Source organism: Aulonocara stuartgranti (assembly GCF_965226115.1).
Source record: "Aulonocara stuartgranti genome assembly, chromosome: 2".
Lineage (NCBI taxonomy): Eukaryota > Metazoa > Chordata > Actinopteri > Cichliformes > Cichlidae > Aulonocara > Aulonocara stuartgranti.
This window is the reverse complement of record NC_138940.1, coordinates 33,840,484-33,865,721: the sequence shown is the minus strand read 5'-3', so window position 1 is coordinate 33,865,721 and position 25,238 is coordinate 33,840,484. Positions and strand designations below refer to the sequence as shown.

Below are 25,238 nucleotides of genomic sequence, written 5' to 3'. Positions count from 1 at the left end.
GGGGGGACAAGTGTGGGGTTGTGAAAGATGGGGAGAAATGGAAAAGGAGAGGAAAGGATGAGCATAAAATAAGGGGAATATTAGGCAACAGACAATGAGCAGGATACAGAAAGGAATAGGGAGGTTGGGGAAGGTAACGAGAAAACAAGTCAGATTAGCATGAAACCCCTTTTCTGAGTCAGAAACAGACAATAATTTCACAGTAGGCTGCGATAGAAGCAGGATTGGCAATAGTCTGCAACTGATGCACACACACAAGCACAAATTGCAGATGATAGTGCTGGAGATTCCATAATGAATTCTTCCAGCAGCTACACATTTATATAGACAATACAGCCTTATTGATTAATGCATTATTTCATGGCATGTTGCCTACTATCTAAGAAACAGTCACTCCTAAATAAGGTAGCCCTCCAAGTTTTTGGCTTTGTGCTTATTCCGTTTAAGATAGATGAACGGGCCTGTAAAGTCATTTTCACAGACGGTTGTTGCTTCTCTGTCGCCACTTTCCTTCAAACATTCAGACAACACCACAAGTGTTCATGTTTCTCTAACACCAGATCTTATTTAAGTTTTTGTGTCTGCCTAGCAGTCTGTGTTGCTTAGGCCTCGCCACACTCAGTCATTAGTAGACAGTTCATTTAAACGATTGCACATGGTGACTGTAATCTGGATTCAAGATGATAACACTTCATCTAGACAAACAATTGAGCCATCGGGTTCTTTACAAATTAGACGCGCGTTAAATCAAGTGCTACAAGTTTTTAAAAAGGACCTCACGTTTTATTAAAAAATTGAATACTCATCGTGCACATGCTGAAATTATTAACAGACCTGAAGAGATTTGCTCAAAGCTTCTGGTAAGCCACCTGTCATAATTTCAGATTTCATATAAATAAATAACAACAATTCAACAGAGATGTGGCTTTAGAGAAGCTAGACAAATATTGACACCAGGAGGTAGTGAAAGAAAAAAAAGGCAACAGTCTCATCATGGGCAATTGATGTATTGCATTGTTTACTTCAGGGCTAGCCAGGTGCAGCGTTACGTTTTTGTCAGGGAGATCTAATCTGAGAAAACAGAACACATGGCCCATCATTTGGTTCCTAATAAGCTATTGTTCCCATTGTTCAGGAGGGATTCCAGTGAGTCATATATGAGCGACAGAAAGGGGACTTGGCAGGAGAAACTGTGCTGAGCAGCTGTATTGAAAACATCTTGGGATTTCAAAGCCTAGAATGTGGATTCTGAAGATTTTGTAATAACAAGAAAATTAAGAATTAATAGATTATAAATATATAAAAGAAAATACTGCTGATCCAAATCTTGTAGATGCTCAATGTATCACAAGAACTGATAGTGATGCTCATTTTCCCCCCTCATATCTCAGTCACTTAAACACATTTATACAGTGAGTAAAATATTAAAAAAAAACCCTGCCTTATCTCAATGACAAGAACATAATGAGATTCAGAGTAACTATTCTAAAAACCTGGATACACGTGTATCCACTTACTTGTCGATTAGATTTATTTGCTGCAGCCTGAATAATGAATTATGGTTATAAATCACTCTGAAAGCATTCATTAGTTCTCAATACAGCTTATTATTGAGCATAACAAATTAACATGAGGTACGCTAACAAAACCACAGTTAATTATGGACAGTGTGACAATATCTCCTCCCAGTGTTGCCTACCACCACCACTTCCTTTTGATGTGCATCAATCTGCAATGATTTACCTTATTGTTTACCTTAGAAGAAACAATAAGCACCAAACAGGCCTGCTAATTGCCTTCAAAGTGATACTACGAGCTTTCATCTCCTTTCAATTCCGTATGAGTCATCATTAGTTGCATAATTAAATTTAAAAAAAAAAAAGGGCAACATTTTTTGTGAGTATTTGTTTTAACATGTACAGAGAGATACGCATCGAAGCCAAGCCAATTTAAATATTGTGGGAATGAGTAAATAGTGGAAACACTGAAATCCCTTACAAACCTTACACTGTTGAGCAAATGTGAAAAACAACATTTGCGTTGCAATAGCTGAAGACAGTCGACATTTATTTTGTAAAGAGTCAAATTGCGCACACTTCCCTGGATGTTTATGCTATTTGGAGTTCATTAACATGAACATTATTCTGTTAAAATATAATAATTAGCACTCACTTTCACACTCGTAAATGCAAGCTTAGAGTCTATATGTGCAAAAATTAACCATCTGCTACAGCTACTTAACTGTGGCTGAGAATCGCCTACATTTACATGGATGAGAAGGATTTATTATTTTAACAGCTTCAGTGCACAGTAGCTGTTGCACAATAAATAAATAAATGTGGTAGCACTGGAGTTTTCCTCTGGCCAAATAATACCCACTTACAATGAATGACAGTAGTGCATAAGTAGCACAATATTCAAATCTTGTGCAGCCTTAGGTGGTGTAGAAACTAAGTGCAACAGATGTAATTAAGACATAAAAACAATGGAAGAAATTGACACTGATGTATAATTTTCATTCAACATGCCTTCTCAGCTAACGCAAAACTTTAATGGGATGTTTTTGTGACTGCAAAAAAGGTTTATGAAAAACCCTTTCTGCTGTACGATTTATATGCTAATTTATATCATTGGCAAGCAAATCCTGGAATATACAACTGATTGATAATATCCAGTTATCCTTACATTTTCTCTATGCATCCAAAGTTTTGGGTTGCAATAGCAGCTGACTAGGACACTTAGTCTTTTACTCATCATGGGCATGAATGCCACTGTAATTTGGGGGTTTGGATTATTTAATTGTACTGCTCTTTTCCCAGGCTGAAATGATTGTATATATATCCTCAATAATTTTAAAAATTAAGAATTTGGGGCACAAGTTTGAAGTTATTTTGGATTTTCCCCAATCCATACACAGTAAAAAGTCTACATAGACCATTATTAAAATTTGGTTAAATGACCTTGACCAGACTCTTTTGGTTTCAATCACCAACCTTTTGGCATCTTGGCTTAATATTTTATCACTCTTCTTGACAGACATTTTATATTTTGTTTACATTAATTGGACTGTCTTTTAAGCACTTGATGCAAATTTTCAGTAAGGTTAAAGTTGAGGCTTTGGGAAAGCTGAATATTAGTCTGCTTAATTCATTCCAAAACCAGTTTTAATGTGTGTTTGGGATCATTGTCGTGTTGGAACACCAACTGTATCCAAGTTTCAGACCAACTTAAGCAAAACTGCTCCATTGCATGACCCTACCACCATACTGGTCAGTTGGTACAGTGCTCATAGGTTTGAAAGCCTCTTTGTCTTATTTAAACATTTCTCTTTTCTCCAGGAGGCATTTGGCTCATCCATGTGAGCAGCTGAAAATTTCAGTTGAGCTTGAAGGTTTATTTTGGAGCAGGTGCTTCCTGGCCCCCTCTCCGTCCATGCCAAAGCAAAACTGGCTTCACTTCCAGTCTCCAGGTTCCTGGGATGTTCCTGAACATCCTAAGCAACATCCTTCCTCACATTTGAAAGTCTTCTTCCGAAAGACTCAAACTGTCATCCCACTTTTGTGGGGGTGTATTTATAATACCTGTATCTATATTTTTGACCCTGTGTGGATTAGAGAAAATCCTAAATAAATTCAAATTTGTGCACTCAATTCTTGTCATTAAAAATGCATGCTTTACAATTAGTAAAGTTAAAACAACCAAGCCCAAAATTACATTCATGCTCATGAAATGTAAACTTTTGACCACAACGGTGATCAACTCCTCCATTGTGCTCTGTGTGTAGTTGGAGTCTCCTTTGAGGTTCAGGTGCCAGGAAACCTTCTAAAAGTCCACTAGAAAGCATCCTTCTATATTCAAAAGGAAGCTCAACAGATCTACTTGAAGATGAAGCAGTGACGCCCCCACTTTAACGTTTTTAACTTTACTTCTATCTCAAAAACAAAGTTCAAAAACTACATGTGGAAACGATTTTGGGAGTTTGGTACCATGCAATCCAACCAAATCTCCCACAAAATACCCCTAAAGGGTCACAGTTAGGGCTGGGCCATATCATACCGTTCACGGTAATACCGGTATAATGTTGGGCAATGATAAGAAAATGAAATAACGCGATAAAGTTTTTGCACTAATAAAGTTGTGGAGTTGTAAAGTATTTTGTCTAGTGTCAATTATATCGTCGGTTATATCATTATCGCAAATTTTCAAATGTATATTGTGATAAATATTTTTGGTCATATTGCCCTGCTCTAGTCACAGTTGTGAATATTATCCAAGTCCCCAAACCAGATTAATTAATGTTATATACCCCAAAATGTAAAACATGAATGCATAATTTAATCTTTAAAATTATTTTATAAAGTAGAATTTTTCCATGCGTTGAGTGTGAGTACAACATTTGGCTCTGAACAGAAAAATGTATGGCAATGAAAACAAGATGTTAGCACATACATTTTTAGGGCTAACTTGGAAAATAAAGCTCATCATCAACACCATAGCAACATAACAATATAATGTAGTTTCCTCATTCGCTCACCTCTTTTTCCTCTTGCTTTTCTCTTCCACATTCACTTGAATTTTAACTTGCTGTAAAGTAAAAATCCCAAAAAACAAACTGCATCAGCCGACCATTCTCTTGCTTTGGGAGTCAGAAAAGGAAGATGGTCAAAAATCTTGGTCAAAAATCAAAAACCCACAGAATAAAACCACCCTATGAATGAAAATTGAATTCTGTCCATCTCTTTCAAGTACTAAATATGCTCTGGCAAGAGCCACAGTTATTACGCTTTGATGAGACTACTATGTTAGAACTGAGACATCACAACTCAGCTTGCTGATTTCGTCAATGTCCCTGCTGAGAAAACCTAATAGAAAAAACTGGATGATTGAAAATAATTAGGACCATACCATGATACATAAAAAAAAATAGTTTAAAAGCTCAGATGTAATATGAATGCAACACGATACTATAATTGAACCAAATAAAATAGTATGTCTTCATTCAGTTCATTTCAAAGCTGGTTTTATTTGACACTAGTAAGTAAAAACAAAAGAACAATAACTAGCTTATACATCGATATGTTATACATTTATATTGATTTTATTTATTTAAATTCATATACACACACACACACACACACACACACACACACACACACACACACACACACACACGTATATACATATATATATATATATATATATATATATATATATATATATATATATATATATATACATACACACACACACACACACACACACACACACACATATATACACACACACACACACACACACATATATACACACACACACACACATATATACACACACACACACACACACACACACATATATATACACACACACATATATACACACACACGTATACACACACACGTATATGTATACACACACACACACACACGTATATGTATACACACACACACACACACGTATATGTATACACACACACACACACGTATATGTATACACACACACACGTATATATATATATATACACACACATACACACACACACACACACACACACACACTAGTAAATAGCAGTAGTAATTATTTTCTCAGTATTCTCAGTAATTGTTAATATCAAAGAAATATCAATTTTTGACGCAGACTTGCAGCAATGCAACTGAGATTAGAGACATCAAAGTGTGCAGATACCAGAAAACTACATTTAAAAAAAAAAGAAAGAAAAAAAAAAAGAGGTCAGCATACGGCAGATTCTTGTCAACTGAAACTATTTTTACCCCTCTAGCTCAAACTATGGTGTCTATAACAAGCAAGGTTTATTCAGCCAAGAGATTATAAACTATACATTTAAATCATAACTCAAAATGGCTCTGACCAGCGGGCCAGTGTCTTTTAATAGTGTTTGTGTAAATAAAATAAATAAATAAATGAATGAATAAATAAATAAATAAAAAATACTGGGAATATAAAAGCACGTTTATGCATGTTATCTTCTGTTAAAGCCCTGACTTCAGGAGGAAGAGGATGACATTTTATAAAAATCCTGATTGAGTTCTCTTTTCTACTCGTATTCACTGCTTTGGTAAAGGGGACTCCTGCTCAGATGATCAGTTAATTCTAAGTTCATAAGACTGCATCAATTTGTTGGAAGACGTAATTAATTATACATTAAACAATGGCAATTTGTGAGTACAGTATTTTTTTCTATTAAACAATCTTGAAACACGACTGACTGTACCTTTAAGCATATATAGTATAACTATAATCACTATATAACCAGTGTTTTATATTGATTTGTAGCTCTAACTGGTGGATATTTAGTACTTTTTATCTATTTTTGAGTTCCTCCATTCCCTTCTCTCTTTTCACCAAACCCACTATTACCCACAGGTGCTCACAGAAGTTACCCAGTACAAATATAGTTCTTTATAGCAGCAGTAAAAATGCAACAAAACCACCTTGACATTAGCTGTCCTTTTCTTTCTTTAACTTCATTCATCTGGCTGAAGATGAACACTTTCTGGTTGCAAGCCCACTTAACACTTGACAAATACCATTAAATATTCTGCTGTCACACCATCTATCTTGATCAAATTAAAATGGCTCCCCTTTCTAGGCCATCACAATCAGCTATTAATATGCCAAACGAGACTATCACACAGAGATAAATGTCAGTGGTGTAATGTACACAGGCTAATGAGTTTTGAACACCGCTGACACAGTTGGGCTCAAATAAAACAGAAAGGACAAGAGTGATGACTAGTTCACTTTATTCAATTATCCTGCCTGAGCAAAGGGTATTGCCAATGTTAGTGGGGGGCATCTTGAATTTTTCAAATAAAGATGGTAAATTAACTGCCAAAGCACTGACAGGAAAGTCCAAAAAGAAGCGACAGTGTCCATATTGCTGAAGAGAGCATCTGGATTATTTGACAAACCTGAAATGTGGTGAAAATGGTGTTACACAAATCTCAAGACATCAATATGATGCATTTATATCTTGGGTGACTTCCATTTTATTGTAATTTGGATTGTTGCTTTACACTTTTATAGTACACTCTGCATGCTATTTGTTTAGCAGTTACATTTTGTTAGAATGCTTTGCCTCAAATCAAACATGGCAAGTTCTCTTTCTTTAAACAATCATTTCCAAAGTAAATGTAGTCAGACTCGAGTAATTTTGATGATGCTTAATGATGATTAATAACACGCTAATAGGTCAGATTTAACTGTACCAAAAAGGACTGAAACGCAGAATTTTAGCAAAAATGTAATAAAGTTGAGAAGTTTGAAGCTCTATTTTTCAGATGGTTACTCGGTTGTTTTGTTTTGATATCTCTACAAACCTGAGCCCTAAATAAATTCAACACAGCTTTTGAAGAAACCAACGTTGAATTACTCTGTTATGTTTTCTAATGTAATGTTTCGTTTTAAATCTTGTCTATATAGACCTTTTTCTGATTTCTGAATTATTACTTAATGAAGAAAAGTGAAATATTTTTTTATGAAGTGACAATGATCTAAAGTATGTAACAAATGTAAAACATCAGATCCCGGAAAGACCCAATCAGCCATTTAAAATGTCATATTTGGATTCAACACATGAAATCCATAAAAAATAAGACATTTTATCTCTCAAGGAGACCATCAAAAGGTTGATGGTCCTTTTTTTCCTCATAAATAAAAAAAAAAGTCAACCAGTGACGAGTCCACAGCATTTAACATTCATCTTTTTCCGACAGTAACTGCTTGTAGATCACTTATTTTGTCCATGTGAACCTATTTATGCACTCAAAATAGGAATTTTAAATACTGAAGTAAACATTTTAAGACTCAGTAATTAGCACAGAAATGGTTCTGGAAGAAGTATATTTTTATAATAAAGTGCATTGGCTTCTACACCACAACACATTAGCCCTTTCATGAAAGAAACACTGACACATTTCCTAGTATCTTCATTCACAGCAGGATGCAAACTGTCAGCATTTCCCAGCACGAGGCCAGCAGTAACGCTCCTTTGTAAAAACCACGCTAAATATAAGAGTATTTCAAGATTTTGTAATTTGCATTACATTTAAGAGTAATGACCATCAACTTAGGTGTATGGAAAAATATGCTTTATTCAAAGTTTCCTGCATTGCCTTCAGTAACTTTTCCTATTCTCAAATTACAAACAGACTTTTTGGAAACTACATTTATACTTACAGACATTATCTGAAATTGTTTTGTATTGTTCAGCAGGTTGGACAAGATGAATACCGGGTATGCCTCAGTTTAATCACTGACATCCAGAAAGAAGAAAGCTGTAATAAATGTAAGAATGTTAGAAATTCGGTAAAATTAGATAGCTGGCTATCCGTTTATATTAAAGGATGACCTTCAGACACTAGATTACAAAGCTTTTCCTTTCAACATAAGAGATGTTTATGGTGATGCATAGCAAAAAATTTTAAGTATCTGGACATACAAGACAAGAAGTACTCTCTTAAAGTGGGAATAAAATCCATTGCTGATGGTCAGCAGCTCATCTTTTGCACTTCTGAACAGGTGGCACAGCATTTGTGAGTGAGCAGCAATCACATATGGCACCCTCAATTTGACATTTGTATTAAATTACATTACAGGTTTAGCATTGTAAAAGAGGCACTCATCCATTTAATAAACTTGGACTGCGGTGTGCACTTATGGCTCATAAAAATCTCATTTATAATGGGCTGCCATCTATGGCTGGGCCTCAGTCCCTCTGTAGAATGCACAATAAGACTGAACCTCTAACCTTAATGACTTTTTTCCTCAGTAGGTTGCACTTTTAATTATCAGCTTCAAGGCTCTCTGTACGATCTGTACTCAAAGGGCAGGACTTGCCTGACGATGATCCAACTTTGCAGACTTAGCCTTAAGTTACTGAGACAGTCCAAACCTGTTAGCACTGCCAAATTCATCAGCAGCAGCGGAATAGCCTATGACAGTGTCGCCTTTAACCTGACTGCATCACACAACAGCGTTGCTGAGCTGGTTTTTATTTGATCAGGAGCAATACCCCGACAGCATCAACAAACAGGAATATATCAAATACTGTAAAATTACTATTTTGATCTAAATCATGAAAAACTATAGCAACTTAAGTCTTGCATCTTTAATACTAATGTGAAAAATCCTTTGCTGTACTTGTTATTCTGTCTTAGAGCAGGATGACCTTGACAAGTTAGTTGGGAAAGAAGCTTTAATGCTAGACTGGCTGTAAAAATCAGGAATTACTCCAGCCTGTCAAACAAAGTGTCATCAACACATTCTCATCCACGGATAGATATCACTTTCTCTTGTTCTGTCAGATGCTGCTGGAATCACAGAGATACCCACAATGTGTCCTTTGACACTGGTACCTTGATCCAACAGGTATGGTAATATTAGAAGGAAGAGATAACTGTCCTCTTTTAATAACTAAACATTTCTGCGTTAGGAGGTATGAGAGAGGTTTTTGACACAGCGGTTTGTGCATCGTCGTTACTCTTGCTTTAACTGGTTACTTTGTTGGTTGATTTGTTGTTCTTTGGTTAGCTTTAAGCAATAACACGTACATAGTCGGTATAACAGGCTTGGGTTATGCCCCATTAAATTAATGTATGTTGGAAAAATTTAGTTGGCTCCAAAGGGTCCTTCAGAAGTGAGTATAGCAATAATCTAGTGCATCATTGCATGGACTCTTGACGTGACAGAGCCTAGCCGACTGTAACTGCACAGACACATGTCACAACACATCCCGCAAGAACAAGCTCATCTGTCCTATCAGGCTTCTTTTGAGGCAGATCAGAATACGTCGGTTATGTGCACAGCACTTGCTTGGAACAAAAAGAAGCATAATCATGCTGCACAAACAGTGTTGTTTACTTCACTGTAAAATGTGCATATTTTGCTTATTTTTTTGTAGTTCACCCAAACAGACATCAACAATGGCTTTATATTAAACAGCTGCTTCTTTTTTCCTCTTGAAACCTTGCCTGGAGCCTCATTATTGCAGAACATATTTTCATTCATCAGCTCTTGAATGAAGCATCAGTTTAATCAATCGTGTATCCTGCAACGATGCAAAAAATTATTAGATGTTGTTTAGAAAATATTGTGTAGCCAAGGCAAGTAGCATAGCAATCATTGCAATTATGGATTAGAGGACCACATGACAAGATTTGGCTGAGAAAATATTAATGGAAATTTAATGCAATGGAATCCAAACAAGAATATCTCTGCCATACCATTATATTTTGCCGAGATCAAAACATTTCCAGCATCCATAGGCAATGGCCGACTATTTATTTTTCCATACAATTATGTCATAACACTAATGTTTTACTTTTGATTTTATGATGGTACTACGATGTTTCAAGCCTGTGAAATGCTATTTTAAATGTTATAAGTAGAACATTCACATTTATTACAACATGATATTCAAATCCTTTTTGGCAGTGCAACAATTGTTCAGCAAATAATCTTGCTGGTTCAGCCAATGACTTATTCAGCAGATAATCCAGCTGAACTGGCATCTTTGAACCACTTGCTGTTCTTCCTCTCTCTACAGCTGTGTCAGATAACCATTAAGCTGAAACTGAACAGCCACCTTGCCGGCCAGCTTCTTTTCTTTTTTTCTTCTTCTCCCAAAAGATGTGCTCATGGCTCATCACATCCTGCTGAGTTAGAATAACCAGTTTGCAAAGAACCGCAGATAAATAAGTTTCTTTGCTTCTAATGAAACTCAAATAAAGATGTGAAAAAAATCTACATGTCAGTCCCAGTCACAGGAAAAGAACTCCAGTACATGTACCTTATCGACTTAAACAGACAACATTCATGGTGAATGCTTTGAAGTCTTTTTTAAAAATATAATATTAATTTCATGTAAATTTAGTGCAAAGTTTGAAATGCCTTATTGTTTATTTACTAAGCTTTAAAGCAAACAGCTCTGATGAACAGTTTCTCATCACAGATGAAAGTGTAGCCTGAATGCAACATACTAACACTGGCTCAGTTCTGCTACATTATTAATAAGCTCTTTATTTGCAAAGACCATCTAAAAACCTTCTTTTCTGATGTGCAAACCAGACTTTGCAGCGCAAGACAAATTAGTAGTTTCCCATCTTCTGAAACTCTCTAATATTTAAAAAAGTAGCACAGTACTAGACCTAAAAAGGGAAAAATGAATACCGAACAAGATACTGAACAAAAGAGTCATATTTGGCCAAAGATAACTTAAAGGATGGACAGAACATGAGAAATCGGGCTGTAAAAGAAGCCTTTTGAAACCGAATATACCAGCTCAGACACATCACCAGGAGGAGGAGGTTGCTGAGTGGGAGTCATCTTGTTACTTTCCCTCTATGTTCCTTCTGCAGTGCTTCCTGCAGCTCCTGTTTTTGCTCTGTTCTCGATCCTCCACTGTCTTCCTCTGCACCATCTAAATATTTTATATGTAGCCTGATGTTGTTTTAGGCATCTGTCCTACTCTTTGATCAGGTTGACTGTCATTGATTGGTTGTTGGAGTAAGGCATCGACTCCTTCATCAAAAAGGAAGAGGCAATAAAGACAGGCTGGCTAAAAGGAAAAAAATAGTAAATACTTGCATCATCAGTTTGTCTTCAGCTGTTGTATCAATCTTTAAAGACTCAATACAGTGAAGTCCTCCTTTCTCTCAAGTTGCAAGCAAATTTGCCCCAATCTGTGTGTACATACTGCTGATACTGTGAATGTGCAGTAAGTGTAAATAGTCTGAGTGTCTGTCTCACTGATCTATTGTTGCATTAAGACCATTGCTCTGACTTTGATGTGTTGCACAACCGGGAAAACGTGTTGTGAAAACGGGGCCTAAAAGCTCAGAGTTAGAGGAAATGTTACTGCTGCCATAATCCTTTGGGTAATCGTTTACATTTGATCGCCGTGCATGAATATGAATGCTGTTGTGCATGTCCTTGAAAAATCCCCTAACTTAGTTGCTAGGGTAGAGGGATAGACATGAGCACTTTCTGCACTTCTCCAAAAAACACGACAGCAAGATTTTCTTTCACCTCGAGCAAAAAGCAAAGTGTGAAACAGATTCACGAGTGGGACACATTTACAGTATTCAGTACAATAAATAAATAAATAAAGCAGAGGCAAAAAGCACCCAAAAAGTAAAAAAAGGAACAGTAATGATAAGTTGTAGGGAGTAGGAGACTCCCAATGTAAAGTAAAGTAGAACATTGCAGAAGGCTCGAACTAGAGAATTTTCCAGGCCTAATTCAGAGTCATTTTCTCAATTTATCCACGGGAAAGCAGCGTATGAAGGGCCCTTTGGTAGATGAAAACAGGAAGGCCAAGCAGTGAGAACATATCGACAGAAAAGAAATGTGATGGGGTCATGGAAAGTGTACAGCTAATCCTAGACACAAGGTTATAAAGCAGATTATGGTTTTTGGTGTATGCGCAGACAAATGTGCATTTTCTCCAAGTAATTTGATCTAAATTGATAATTTGTTAACCAGGTGTGTTGAGTTATGGTCTTGCGATTCATTACATTGATTCAACAACAATGGCCCATTTTTAACTGATGTTTTTCAACATCATTTTTAACTGTCTGAGAGAACATCCCAGTGGGTATTTAGCTAGATCTCCTCTTAAACAGATTTGAGCTTTTCACTGCAGTAGTGTAGTATCCGGGCTAGATTGCAGAACATGAACCAGTCTCTCAGGATGCCACAGGCAGCATTTAAACTGTGGCGTTAGTGCAAGTTGTTCCTGTTAACAACAGATGGAGGTCAGCTTTTAGGATGACGTGGTAGATCTTAAGCCTTTTCTGCCAGTATATGAACTAAATTTAAGCTTCAGCATCAACGTGTATGAAAAGCTGCCTCATGTGAAAGATTTCCTTTTCATTTTAGCATAGTTTTAATGTTAAATCAGGCCAAGTTACACACCAGGACAAACCAAATTTGTCTTATTTATTTATAAACGAAACTTTTGTAATTATAATTGGTGGAGTAATTTTAATTCTTTAATTAACAGTGTGTATTCTTTAAAAATATTACTATGTTCACAAACCTTTCTTTGATTTGTTTTGCCTTCTTAATCATTGAGCTTTGAAGAACACTGAGGAAGCCTAAACTCAACAATAAAAGTTGAGTTTTTATTGTTGAGTTTAAACGCCAGTGTCCTTGGCTATTATGTAAAAAAAAAAGAAAAAGAAAAAGCCAGTGTCCTTGGCTATTATGTAGCACAAATATTGAAAAGGTGACTCAGGTGGAGCTTCAAAGCTGAAACGTTCTACGGTTTCATGTGAACTGGTTTGGAATTTTGTTTCAGGGATGTCCTTAAAAGCCCGTGCACACAGAGCATTAAAATACGTGTTCCTGTTGCTCTTGTTTTGAGAAGCTAAGGACTGCTGGAACACTTATGGTCTTTTTAACAAAAGGCTTGAAGTGGCCTCGAGGAATGCAAGGGTATCTGCCGAGTGGGAAGAAGCAGACTACAGTTTCAGTTGAAGTGTCAGGGCTAAGGTGAAAAAGGATTCGTCCCTTTGGGATATGCAGCAGTCAAAACTAATAACAAGATGGCCTTCAGTGACTTTACACATACGGTATCTGTTCGTAATGTGGGAATTAACACTGATATAACTGAAACCAGAAACATTAGACTCCTAAGTCAAAACTGTACCTAGTTCCCATGAGTCAAACCAAGGACAAAAAGCCTGAAGCACTGTCACAACGCGAACCACCACCCACCCAGTCACATTTTTGAAGTATAAGCTTCTAAAGAGTTGAGCATGAAACCGACCCTTTGTGCTGAGCAGTTTTACAGTGAACAGTGTAGCATAATATCTGGTGGGGATTCCCCTTGAGTCAGGGGTCACATATGCTCACGACAGACATGCGCACACACACACACAAACACGTAGAAGAAATGAACACAAAGGCACAGAGACACTAGGGCCATTCAATTAGATGGATGCACAAAGATCCTCTACACTTCAAGTTTAATGTACCCTTTCTCACACACACACTTTCTTTCTCGCCTCCACTCTCTTGTGACAGAATATACCCGTTGTTTCATGCTCTTTGAGGGAGCGTTGGGGAGCCGGGCTTCTGGGGCTCTGGGAACGGACATGAATAAATGGACTGTCCTTCATAGCAGCATGAGGAGAGCTGCCAAACATCTAAGCAGGGGATCTTACAACCATTATCAAAAAGACCTTTTTCTGACTAGCTATAGTTACTACTGTGGCATCTTTGAAGTGGCGGTTACACCCACCCATGTCCAAGTTCACATGTGTTTGAAACAGCATGTTGTGAACGCATGCAACGAAATGCACAGTCAGTACTAAAGAGACACAGAGACATCCCGCTCTGGCTCAGATCAAACAAAAACTTGAAAGCTTGAAACGAAAGACTAATTTGTGAATAGACCACATAATGCATAAAAGAATATATGGAACATGTATTTCCCTGTTCAAGCGTGCTTTTTATTCTAAATTTTGATTGTAACTGGCAGATTCTAAAGGTTGACTTCATTACTCCTTAATAATTAATGATGAATAATACAGATGCATACCAGCCACATCACACTACTGTAGAGAAACTCTTAAAGCACCTAAAGGTATAGTGGGTTTGTCTTTTAGGGAAATATGTCAATGACAATGGAAAAAGAAATGGGACATCGGTGCTATGACGCAAGACACCAAGAGTAACATAAAGGATCTATGGCAACATGAAGGCTTGTGTCTTACTTGAAAGACCTGGATTAGGAAACAAACAGGGTGGTGGCTGTATAGGTTTCAGCATTGTTACTTGTTGTTGTTACTTGGGACATATTTTGGAACCACTTTTTTCCCTTTTCTAATTATTAGAAGGTTCAAATTTCATTCTCTCTCTATTTAGTTTTATACCTGGGTCTCTCCACCATTTGGTTTTAACTGAAACATCTTTATGAAACTTAAATAAGTCCAGTGGCTTTCCCTCCTAGCTCCTTAGTCTACCATGACCTGGATGACTGAGAACCTACACAGACATATTTATAGACTCACCGGCTCTCTTTTGAGTCTCATTATCAAGACTACTAGGTTTGTGTATCACAGTGTTAACTCTGCACACTTACAAATGACACCAAATTGTGACAGGGTTGGGAGTGAGAAAAGCCTAAAATCTCACAGGTGCTAACACGGGTTCATTTTGAAAAGAAAACACAATGTTATTTAAAAAGCAGCTAAATTGAGCTAACGGTATTATAAATAAACAGAGTTTTCAATACATGCATACCCCAAGACAGTTTGTGAATAGTTTTCTTTACTTGAGCAGTAAAATAAATCCCAAGACTATGAATGTACAGGATAACAGTAATCAGGGTAATTTAGATTAATCAAATTTCTTTTTTTTGTGATCAACATTTTACTGATTTAAAACGGGGTTGGGGGGGGGGGGGGGGTACAGACATATACAGCACAACTGTAAACTGCAGTAGCAAAGCAAACATTAGCAAACAAGGCATGGGGACAGCAAAGAAAAGACACAAGAACACAAAGTTGAAACCAATTATTGCCTCTTCCAGGAGATAACTCTGGATGAGAAGATTTTCCAAGCGTCAACAGTCGTGGGTCGAGCTTTATTTAATTTTGCTGTGGTATGTTCAAATCCAATAACACTGATAAGACATCATCTCCAGAATGATTCCATACAAATGTCAGAACAGAACCATTGCTTTGTAATAGTCTTCTTTGCGGATGTAAATCCAGCGAACAAAATTTTGTATTGCATTTGTTTTAAGGAAATTTCAGAGGTATCATTAAGGAGACAAAGACCAGGATTGGGAACATAAAAAACTTCCAGTACCTCAGATAACACAGAGATTAATCAAATTTCTTACATTCTAAAATGGTGTAACTGCTATGTGTGACCATGAATAAATCTATCATGCAGACAGATTGAATGAAAGTCTAACATTCATCTAATGTTAGAGCTCTAGCGCTTAGATTTGGCAAGATTTGCTCAGAAAGATTTCTCAGAAAAATGATTTGAATTCTAAAACCAGAGTCACATGACTGATTTATTTTAAACTGTGAAGGACTTTAGATACAGACATTAGAAAACAGCACATTCACTGTATCTGTGCATTCACCTGTTTTTATGTGTGTGTGTGTATAAGGAGCATTTATCTGGGCAAAAATGCCTTGTTGACGGGCAGACGACAGTAATTCAAATAATTACCCTTTACAACTAAGGTATGCAGAAGAGCATCTCTGAATGTAGCAGATATAAACCCAATTAAAGGATGGATCCATCGTGCATTTGTTCACATTGTTTGGGGCGTAATGGTGTAGGGGATATTTTCTTGGCACAGGATGAGTTCCTTTGTAGCAGCTGAGCATTGCTCAAATGCTACAACCTACGTAAAAGTTGCTGACCATATCCATCCTTTAAGTACCAGAGTGTGCCCATCCTCTGAAGACTACTTTGGGCATGATAACATGCCTTCATCTGAGGAGCTTGGAAAGAAAAGCGTCTGGACTTCTTTAAGTTTTCTTGAAGACATTTCACCTCTCATCTAAGAAGCTTCTTCAGTTCTAAGCGCAATTGATGGAGAATCCCAGATTGGGATTGTCCGGTCATGGACCCCCTATTGGTCCTTGAACTATACTCAAATGGCCGTAACACTCACCAGATCTCAAGCCAACAGAGGGGTAGAACGAGAGATTTGCATTGTTCGGATTTGCAGCTGAAAAATCTGCAAGACCTGCTGCTATGATATCAACATGATCCTGAATCTCTGAGGAATGTTTCCATGTTGAATCCATACAACTAAGAGTTAAAGCAGTTCTAAAAGCAAAAAATGGTCCAACCTGATGAAGTGGCCAGCGAATGTATATATATTTAATTTGGGGGATGCTGTGTTTTTGTTAGAAAACATGCCTACTGAAGCACTCCACGAGGTGATATATGAGGTGATATTTCCTTGTTAAGAGTAGAAAAGTTGCTATGTCATACTTTCCTCCAAGGCCTTCCCCAATTCCCCTATCTTTATATAATCGCTTGGCTGGCAACTTAACTGTAAGACAACTTAAAGTCTGCAGCTGCTTCAGGCAGTTTTCTAATAGCCATCTTAATAAACCGCTTAACCATCAAGCCTATTACTACTCTTTTCTGGAAAAAAAAAAAAAAAATCAATAACTGATTTTTTTCTTTTGGCAACAGAAAAAGAAGAGAGAATATATAATCCGTCCTTGTCTTGTTGTGTCAGTTTTTGTGGCCTTGTTCGGCTTACTGAATATTATAAGTCTATACACACACACACGCAGGCACAAACAAACACACACTGCCAGGCAACTCTCTTGACAATGAAGTGTTCTAATTAGCGTGGGTAAACAGTGGAGTTGAACAGCGTGCTTGTTTAAAACTAACAGAGCTTCCTCTGCGATTGATTTGTTAGCTCTGTTTGAGAAAAGGTCACTAAGAGGCAAATCCCAACATGTTAAGCATGTAGAAAAGCTGCGAGTCAATCAAAAAATACGAACAACATATTGTAAATAACAAAACACTGTAACTAATTTCTGGCTGAGGTCTCCAGTAATGTTTGGTGGAACATTGATTCCACTCGTATGTATACTGTAGGTTTTACATTATGAGAAATCCTCAAGGTTATATAATTAAACTAAACTGTGTGTTGTGGTTATATCTAAGTAACAAGTAAAAACCAGTGCATATTTCTATTTGGCACATGGTTAATGATGAATATTCTACAGTGTTGAAAACCCTAATAATGAACTGTTAAAATAATAACACACATAGGCCATCCATTCAATAAGTGATGCTAGAGAAAGGTCAGGAGTCTACATTCTTTGAAACCCATGGCTGTTTAGAGAAAGTTTCACAGCTGTTGAGAAAGTAGTCCGGACTGAATCTGAAAGAGCTGCACAATATTTAGCCAAACATGACAGATTATCTAAACTCAAATGCAAAATAAGGCCACGTTCAGCCTGTACAGCTGCCTTTAGTAATAACCTGATAGGAACAGATACTGACTGCACAGAGAGGATTTTAAGATCTGTATGTCAATTGTATAATTCAGTCTTTTCAGATTATTGAATGAAACTTTACGCCATAGATAGGTTAAAGTTGAAAGAATTTTTCATCCTGAGAAAAGTATTGGTCACCCATAACAACTTTTGCAATCTTTAGTTCTTTGGTTAGAGCATTTGCTGCCTCTGCACACTATTTTTTGCTTGAATAAGTCAGTTGAAATATACTGCTGCAAGTGCTTTATCAAGTTTGTGGTGCTGAAGCTTCAAACACTTCAATCGCTTTCAATTCCCAACTATTTTTGATGCTGTATTCTTCCTTTATCTTTCATCGAACAGAAAATACAACTAATTTGGATGAGTTCTGTCGAGTTAATATTGCATGACAGTTATTGTGGGAATTGGGTTTAGTGCTTTTCAATCTGTTGTCTTGATGGCAGGTTACATGTTACATGTTTAACAAGACTAAAATACTTATATCCAAGACATGACTTGTCTGCAATCCCTAATTACTAGCCGAACAGTAGTAGAACTTTAAAAAGTATGAAGCAAACATTTGCCTTCACGCTGACACATTTCTAATAGCCCTTTTCCACTAGTACCTACTTGGCACGGCTTGACTTGGTTTTTTGGGTTTTCCATTAGGTGGTAGCATCTGGTCACTCAATGAGTCATAAGAGGATCTCCTTCATGAAAGTCATCACTGCCATTTTTGAAACCTTGCAATGAGGGAAATGGCTACATAAAACACTGCGGTCCCCCATTCTGACAAAAAGCACGGAGCCGCAGGTATGCCTCTTTTGTTGTGGCATTGCTGACGCATACAAATGATGTCACAGGACTTTCAGGCACACTGTTTAAGTGACCCTAGGCCAGCGTAACGGCAGTTTTGACCCTATATTGTCAGCATGATGGTCATACATCAGTAGGAATTACATACTTTACATATACAAAGTCACACAGTTTGAGATTTGCCCGAAACATGCTACTGGCTGGCTTTGTATATCAAAATGTTGACCACAGAGTATGTGTCAGCATTAACTAATATAACATTAAAAAAAAATCTATTATTTCACAGAAGATACATTTTTCTGAAATTATATTGAAGCGCATAGTTATCCACTAGAGCAGTAACATCTTGGGCAGGCACCGTTTTCTGGCATATTGACGCCAGGATACTTAAAGCTGCCTCTAGACAGGGTTAGCTAGATCGCATTGATTTTTATTGAGGGGACCAATATGGAGAGAGAAGAAGGAAGTGAGAGGGGGAAAAAATGAAAGAAGAAAAGAATAAAAACTGAGGAGTTTAGGAATCAAAATGAAATGTATACATGCACAGAGGTAAATGAATGGTTGAATGGTTCCAAATATGGAACACATTTAAGTACATGACATGAAATGCACAGAGCTGTTAAGAGAGGAACACTCTGTATATATGCTCACGATTAGTTACAGCAAACACTCCACACACACTAATTTATTCCCCTACATACACAGCACCCCCTCGCCACAAAAACAGCTATACAACCTTTTCGTTAATCTCATCCTCTCATGTATACAGGCACAAACATGTTTATAAGAGTCATGCAGCTCTTCCTTGAATGGTTGTAGTAACTCCATTAATTAAGTGCATGCACTGGTACTTGAAAGTCCTGCGCAAGTTCAGGTCCTGCACTGAAAACAAAAACAGGCGTTTACCCCAAGATTACAGCCACAAATGCACACAAACTGTTAAATAATCCATTTTCCTCTTCATAGCATGAAAATCTTTTGTAATCGGTCTGTTTGCATGACATAATAAAATTTTGTTAATATTTTTTGTATATGAAAGCAAGAAAGTGAATGAGGGAGAAAGATTTCTCAGGGATTACATATCCATAGTGCCATCTAGTGTTTCCTGGAAAAACACACACAAACACACACAAGATTTTAGCTGTGATTATGCACATCATTACTGAGAGTGACATAAAATAAACTATTCTTAATGGTCTTCGTAGGGTGTTCTTTTACCCTTCCTCATTGAAACAAATGTGTGTGTTGTGTGATAAAATTCCACTTAAATGTAGCTACAGGCAAAGCAGATGAACACGCAACTATTGGAGAATAGGTTTGAGAAACAGCTGTGATGACTTTAAATAGGCAGAGCCATCAGCAGTTCTCATTAGAAGTAAGTAACACATTAAAATAAATAATTAACAACACATTACTAAAATGATTAATTACATAATACATTATGACCCAAGTAATACATCTGTGACATCTGCAATTATGCCCTCTTATTTGATCCCCGTGTAGTCATGATAATTACACAGATAATGTATTATAGTTTTGTTTAAATATTTAAAACTGTCTGCCTGATTCATCACAAAAGAAGAAACCAGAATCATAGTAGTTAATTCTGCTCATGATCTATCGCAGTTGATGGGTTGTTTGAAGTACAGCACGAAAGTTATGTTTTCTTGTGACTGGTTGGCTGCACAAACTAATGTGAATTTAAATCCACTGAGAAGTCAGGGATGCTTGCAAACATTCATATCCAGGACAAATTTTGCTAAAATGTGAAAAAAAAGGTCTTTAGGGCTCTGGAAGCTGTGGCTCAAAAGGTAAGGTGGGCTGTCTACCAATCAGAAGTTTGGATATTGATTACCCGGCACCTCCAGTCTGCATGTCGATGTATCCTTGGGCAAGATACTGAACCCCAAGTTGCCTCCAACATGTGTGTGAGTGAATATTAGGTAAAATAATTAGATATTAAAAAAGTACTAGTATGGATGTGTGTCTAATTGGATAAATGAGGCTTAAAAAAGTGGTTTGAGTGCTCAGTTAGAGCAGAAAAGTGCTATATAAGTACCAGTTCACCCATCCATCCATCCAACCATCCAGTAATCTAAGAGGAGTAACAATTCATGTGAAAATGGAAAATGACACATTTGAGTTTGACCTTGGGTGCAATTTGGATGAAGCTCTATGGGATGATCATCTGATCAGTATTTTAGTGTAGCCATTACTGTGAACTGGTGGGATGGATGGGTAGATGGACAGACTCAAGCTCATCAGTCCTCCGGCCAGATGAGCTAAAAATGTTGAGATGCCTCACCATTAGGTGCAAATTTATAAGCTTTGTTCAACCTGCTGTAGGTTTCATGATGGCAGCAGCTGTGGAGGCATTTAGCTGACTACGGAGTGACTCTACAGTAATTGTCATTTCAAATATGCACAGAAATCCCTCACTGTTACGTCCAAGTAAAGTATCCTAAGCGACATTAGACAGACAATGAATTTATTATGAATTTATTTTCTACAGTTATTCAGTTTGATTGAACTATTTTCTCTGCATTGCAGGATTTTTTTCAACTGAATTTTTCAACCCATCCAACTACATTTTGGAGTGATCATTAGCTGTGAATAGTTTATTTTCTCAGAGACCGCACACATACACAAATGTACAGAGTAAATGCATTAAAATGCAAACTACTGTGTGCGCTAAACAGAAGCATAATCACCTTACCCATGGCAGGTAAATAAAATAAATAATAGAGAGAAATAAATAAAAACTCTCCATTTTATGGTGTAGTCTCCTGCAGTATTAAATAGCAGTGCTGTAGGAGCTGCTGTTGCTGGTGAAATTCAATACAGTCTGGGTGGCAGGAGTCATGTCCTGAGAAATCCATTATGAAACAGACCTCTTCTTTAGAGAAAAAAGGCCACAGCTTTACATTTCTATGCGTGCGTACACACTGTAACAGCAGCAAAGGGCACTGGTTTTATGGGGGCACCCACTGGGTGCCAAACGGTCCCTTACTCCTCAACACCCCCATCTGTCTTCCTATCATAGTTGTTCCTGTTCATCTCCTTCTCCATCTGTTTCATCCCTCTTCTGTCTTGCAGGCTCTCAGGTGTCTACCTCCACTCTATTTCCTCATATTGCCAAGTATCTGAGGGTTTTTCCTTGTTCTAGTAATTTCTTATTTAAAGTATGTTGCCTTGAAAATATGTTGTATGTAAAATATATGGGAAAAGGTCCTAAAGAGGTAATCAACAAGTAACCATCCAGTCAAAATCTACAGATATTTTAAGTAGACTTTTTGTCTAATTTATATATTATTTATATTATTAGTACTATTTATAATAGTACCTTTCATGATTTATTAATTCTAAGCTTTTCATATCACACACTAGTATAAATGCAGGCTTGCAACCTTATGTCACAAATAGTACAAAGTGAACTGACTACATGAACTAATAATAACAATAATAACTATATGGCTGCCCACTTTATGAAGTGGAACCCAAAATGGGTCACATATGTTTGTGGTGTGTCTCTGTATGTCTGCGAGCAAGAGAGACACTGCAATTTGTTTCTCTAGATTAAAAAAAAACTCCCATCTGACTGTGGCTGATTTTTTTGTTTTTGCTGCACGCTCCAAGCCATTTTATGTACTTCCTTTCCCGCCCTTATGCAGTTTCCTAGAGAATCTTAAAAGAGATTTCAAAAACGCCATTAATTATTAGCATCTCCCTTGTCAGCAAAGTTCAGAGTGAGAGGTGGAGAATAGGCCTACTTCTTGGCAAACATAAAAACACGTCCCTAATTCAAGAATAAAAGTAACTCCCCACATCAGAGGATATTTGAAGCTGTCACTGCTAGCCACAGAGGCAAAAAAAAAAAGAAATAGAAGAAAAGATGCCTTAAAAACAGGCCAGTGAGGAAATGTGTGACAGTATTATCTTAATATAACATCAAATTTTCATATGGAGAGGAAAGCTGCGAAAAACATCAAGCTGTTAGGCATATAGTAGGAGGGAAATGTGTTTTGATCCACGCAAATTGATTCATCTTTTTTGCTTAAGGTGTTTTCTTTTATTAAAGTGATAAAAATTCAGTAAAGAATGAATACAGCTGGCTAAATGCAATTAATCCCCAACATACCCCTTTCACTTTCACTGCAATATTTAGTAATTAATCAAGACTCATTTACGACACAAATATATAAATACAAAGAAATGTAATAAACCCTGCAAAAATGAGTCAAACATTAAAAGAGAGACAGTTTCAGTTGCAACACACTTGATTGCTCAAAGCTGAAACCAGGTAGAATGATTACACTCACTCTGCACATGATTATTAAGATTCTCCCAATAAAGATATCAAAGATGTGCAGAATAACTTCACAGCTGAAAAAAATTTCAAGGACAAAACTGATTCCAATAGAAGAAAGCTACTTTTTGGATATACCATATTTTTATTCTGCTGCCTAAAGTTTAGATGAATGTGAAAATTACATAATTTAAAATGAAAAAATACATCTTTTTGTGCAAAATAGTGTTTTATATGTGTTAAGACATATTGTATCACACATTATGCCATATACAGTGGGGCAAAAAAGTATTTAGTCAGCCACCGATTGTGCAAGTTCCCCCACTTAAAATGATGACAGAGGTCAGTAATTTGCACCAGAGGTACACTTCAACTGTGAGAGACAGAATGTGAGAAAAAAAATCCATGAATTCACATGGTAGGATTTGTAAAGAATTTATTTGTAAATTAGGGTGGAAAATAAGTATTTGGTCACCTCAAACAAGGAAAATCTCTGGCTCTCACAGACCTGTAACGTCTTCTGTAAGAAGCTTTTCTGTCCCCCACTCGTTACCTGTATGAATGGCACCTGTTTGAACTCATCATCTGTATAAAAGACACCTGTCCACAGCCTCAAACAGTCAGACTCCAAACTCCGCCATGGCCAAGACCAAAGAGCTTTCGAAGGACACCAGGAAAAGTATTGTAGACCTGCACCAGACTACAATAGGCAAGCAGCTTGGTGTGAAAAAATCAACTGTGGGAGCAATCATCAGAAAATGGAAGACATACAAGACCACTGATAATCTCCCTCGATCTGGGGCTCTACACAAGATCTCATCCCGTGGGGTCAAAATGATCATGAGAACGGTGAGCAAAGATCCCAGAACCACACGGGGGGACCTGGTGAATGACCTGCAGAGAGCTGGGACCAAAGTAACAAAGGTCACCATCAGTAACACACTACAACGGCAGGGAATCAAATCCCGCAGTGCCAGACGTGTTCCGCTGCTGAAGCCAGTGCATGTCCAGGCCCGTCTGAAGTTTGCCAGAGAGCACATGGATGATACAGCAGAGGATTGGGAGAATGTCATGTGGTCAGATGAAACCAAAGTAGAACTTTTTGGTATAAACTCAACTCGTCGTGTTTGGAGGAAGAAGAATACTGAGTTGCATCCCAAGAACACCATACCTACTGTGAAGCATGGGGGTGGAAACATCATGCTATGGGGCTGTTTTTCTGCCAAGGGGACAGGACGACTGATCCGTGTTAAGGACAGAATGAATGGGGCCATGTATCGTGAGATTTTGAGCCAAAACCTCCTTCCATCAGTGAGAACTTTGAAGATGAAACGAGGCTGGGTCTTCCAACATGACAATGATCCAAAACACACCGCCCGGGCAACAAAGGAGTGGCTCCGTAAGAAGCATTTGAAAGTCCTGGAGTGGCCTAGCCAGTCTCCAGACCTCAACCCCATAGAAAATCTGTGGCGGGAGTTGAAAGTCCGTGTTGCTCGGCGACAGCCCCAAAACATCACTGCTCTCAAGAAGATCTGCATGGAGGAATGGGCCAAAATACCAGCTGCTGTGTGTGCAAACCTGGTAAAGACCTATAGTAAACGTTTGACCTCTGTTATTGCCAACAAAGGTTATGTTACAAAGTATTGAGTTGTATTTTTGTTATTGACCAAATACTTATTTTCCACCCTAATTTACGAATAAATTCTTTACAAATCCTACCATGTGGATTCATGGATTTGTTTTTCACATTCTGTCTCTCACAGTTGAAGTGTACCTCTGGTGCAAATTACTGACCTCTGTCATAATTTTAAGTGGGGGAACTTGCACAATCGGTGGCTGACTAAATACTTTTTTGCCCCACTGTAAATAAATAGATTTTGCTTCTCTTCCATTTAAATACATGTATAAATATGACCTTGACATCTCATTGTATTGTTCTGTTAGGATCTTGTAATATTTTAACATCAGTTAACAGCCATATGCTATACTAACATAAGTTAAGTCAGAAACTGTTCTTGACTTATAGCATATGTCAAGTCTGTGTCACTGAACTATGAAGGAAAATGTGAAAAATGTTGCCCATGGTCTCACCTACTAAGAAAAACATAAAGAAAAAT

The 25,238-nt window shown here is 37.3% G+C and overlaps 1 protein-coding gene across 4 annotated transcripts in view; it reads right to left on the bottom strand.

Moving 5' to 3' along the window:
- mid2 (midline 2) overlaps positions 1-25,238 on the bottom strand; it is a 165,281-nt gene that overhangs the window by 126,779 nt on the left and 13,264 nt on the right. The window lies entirely within an intron of this gene.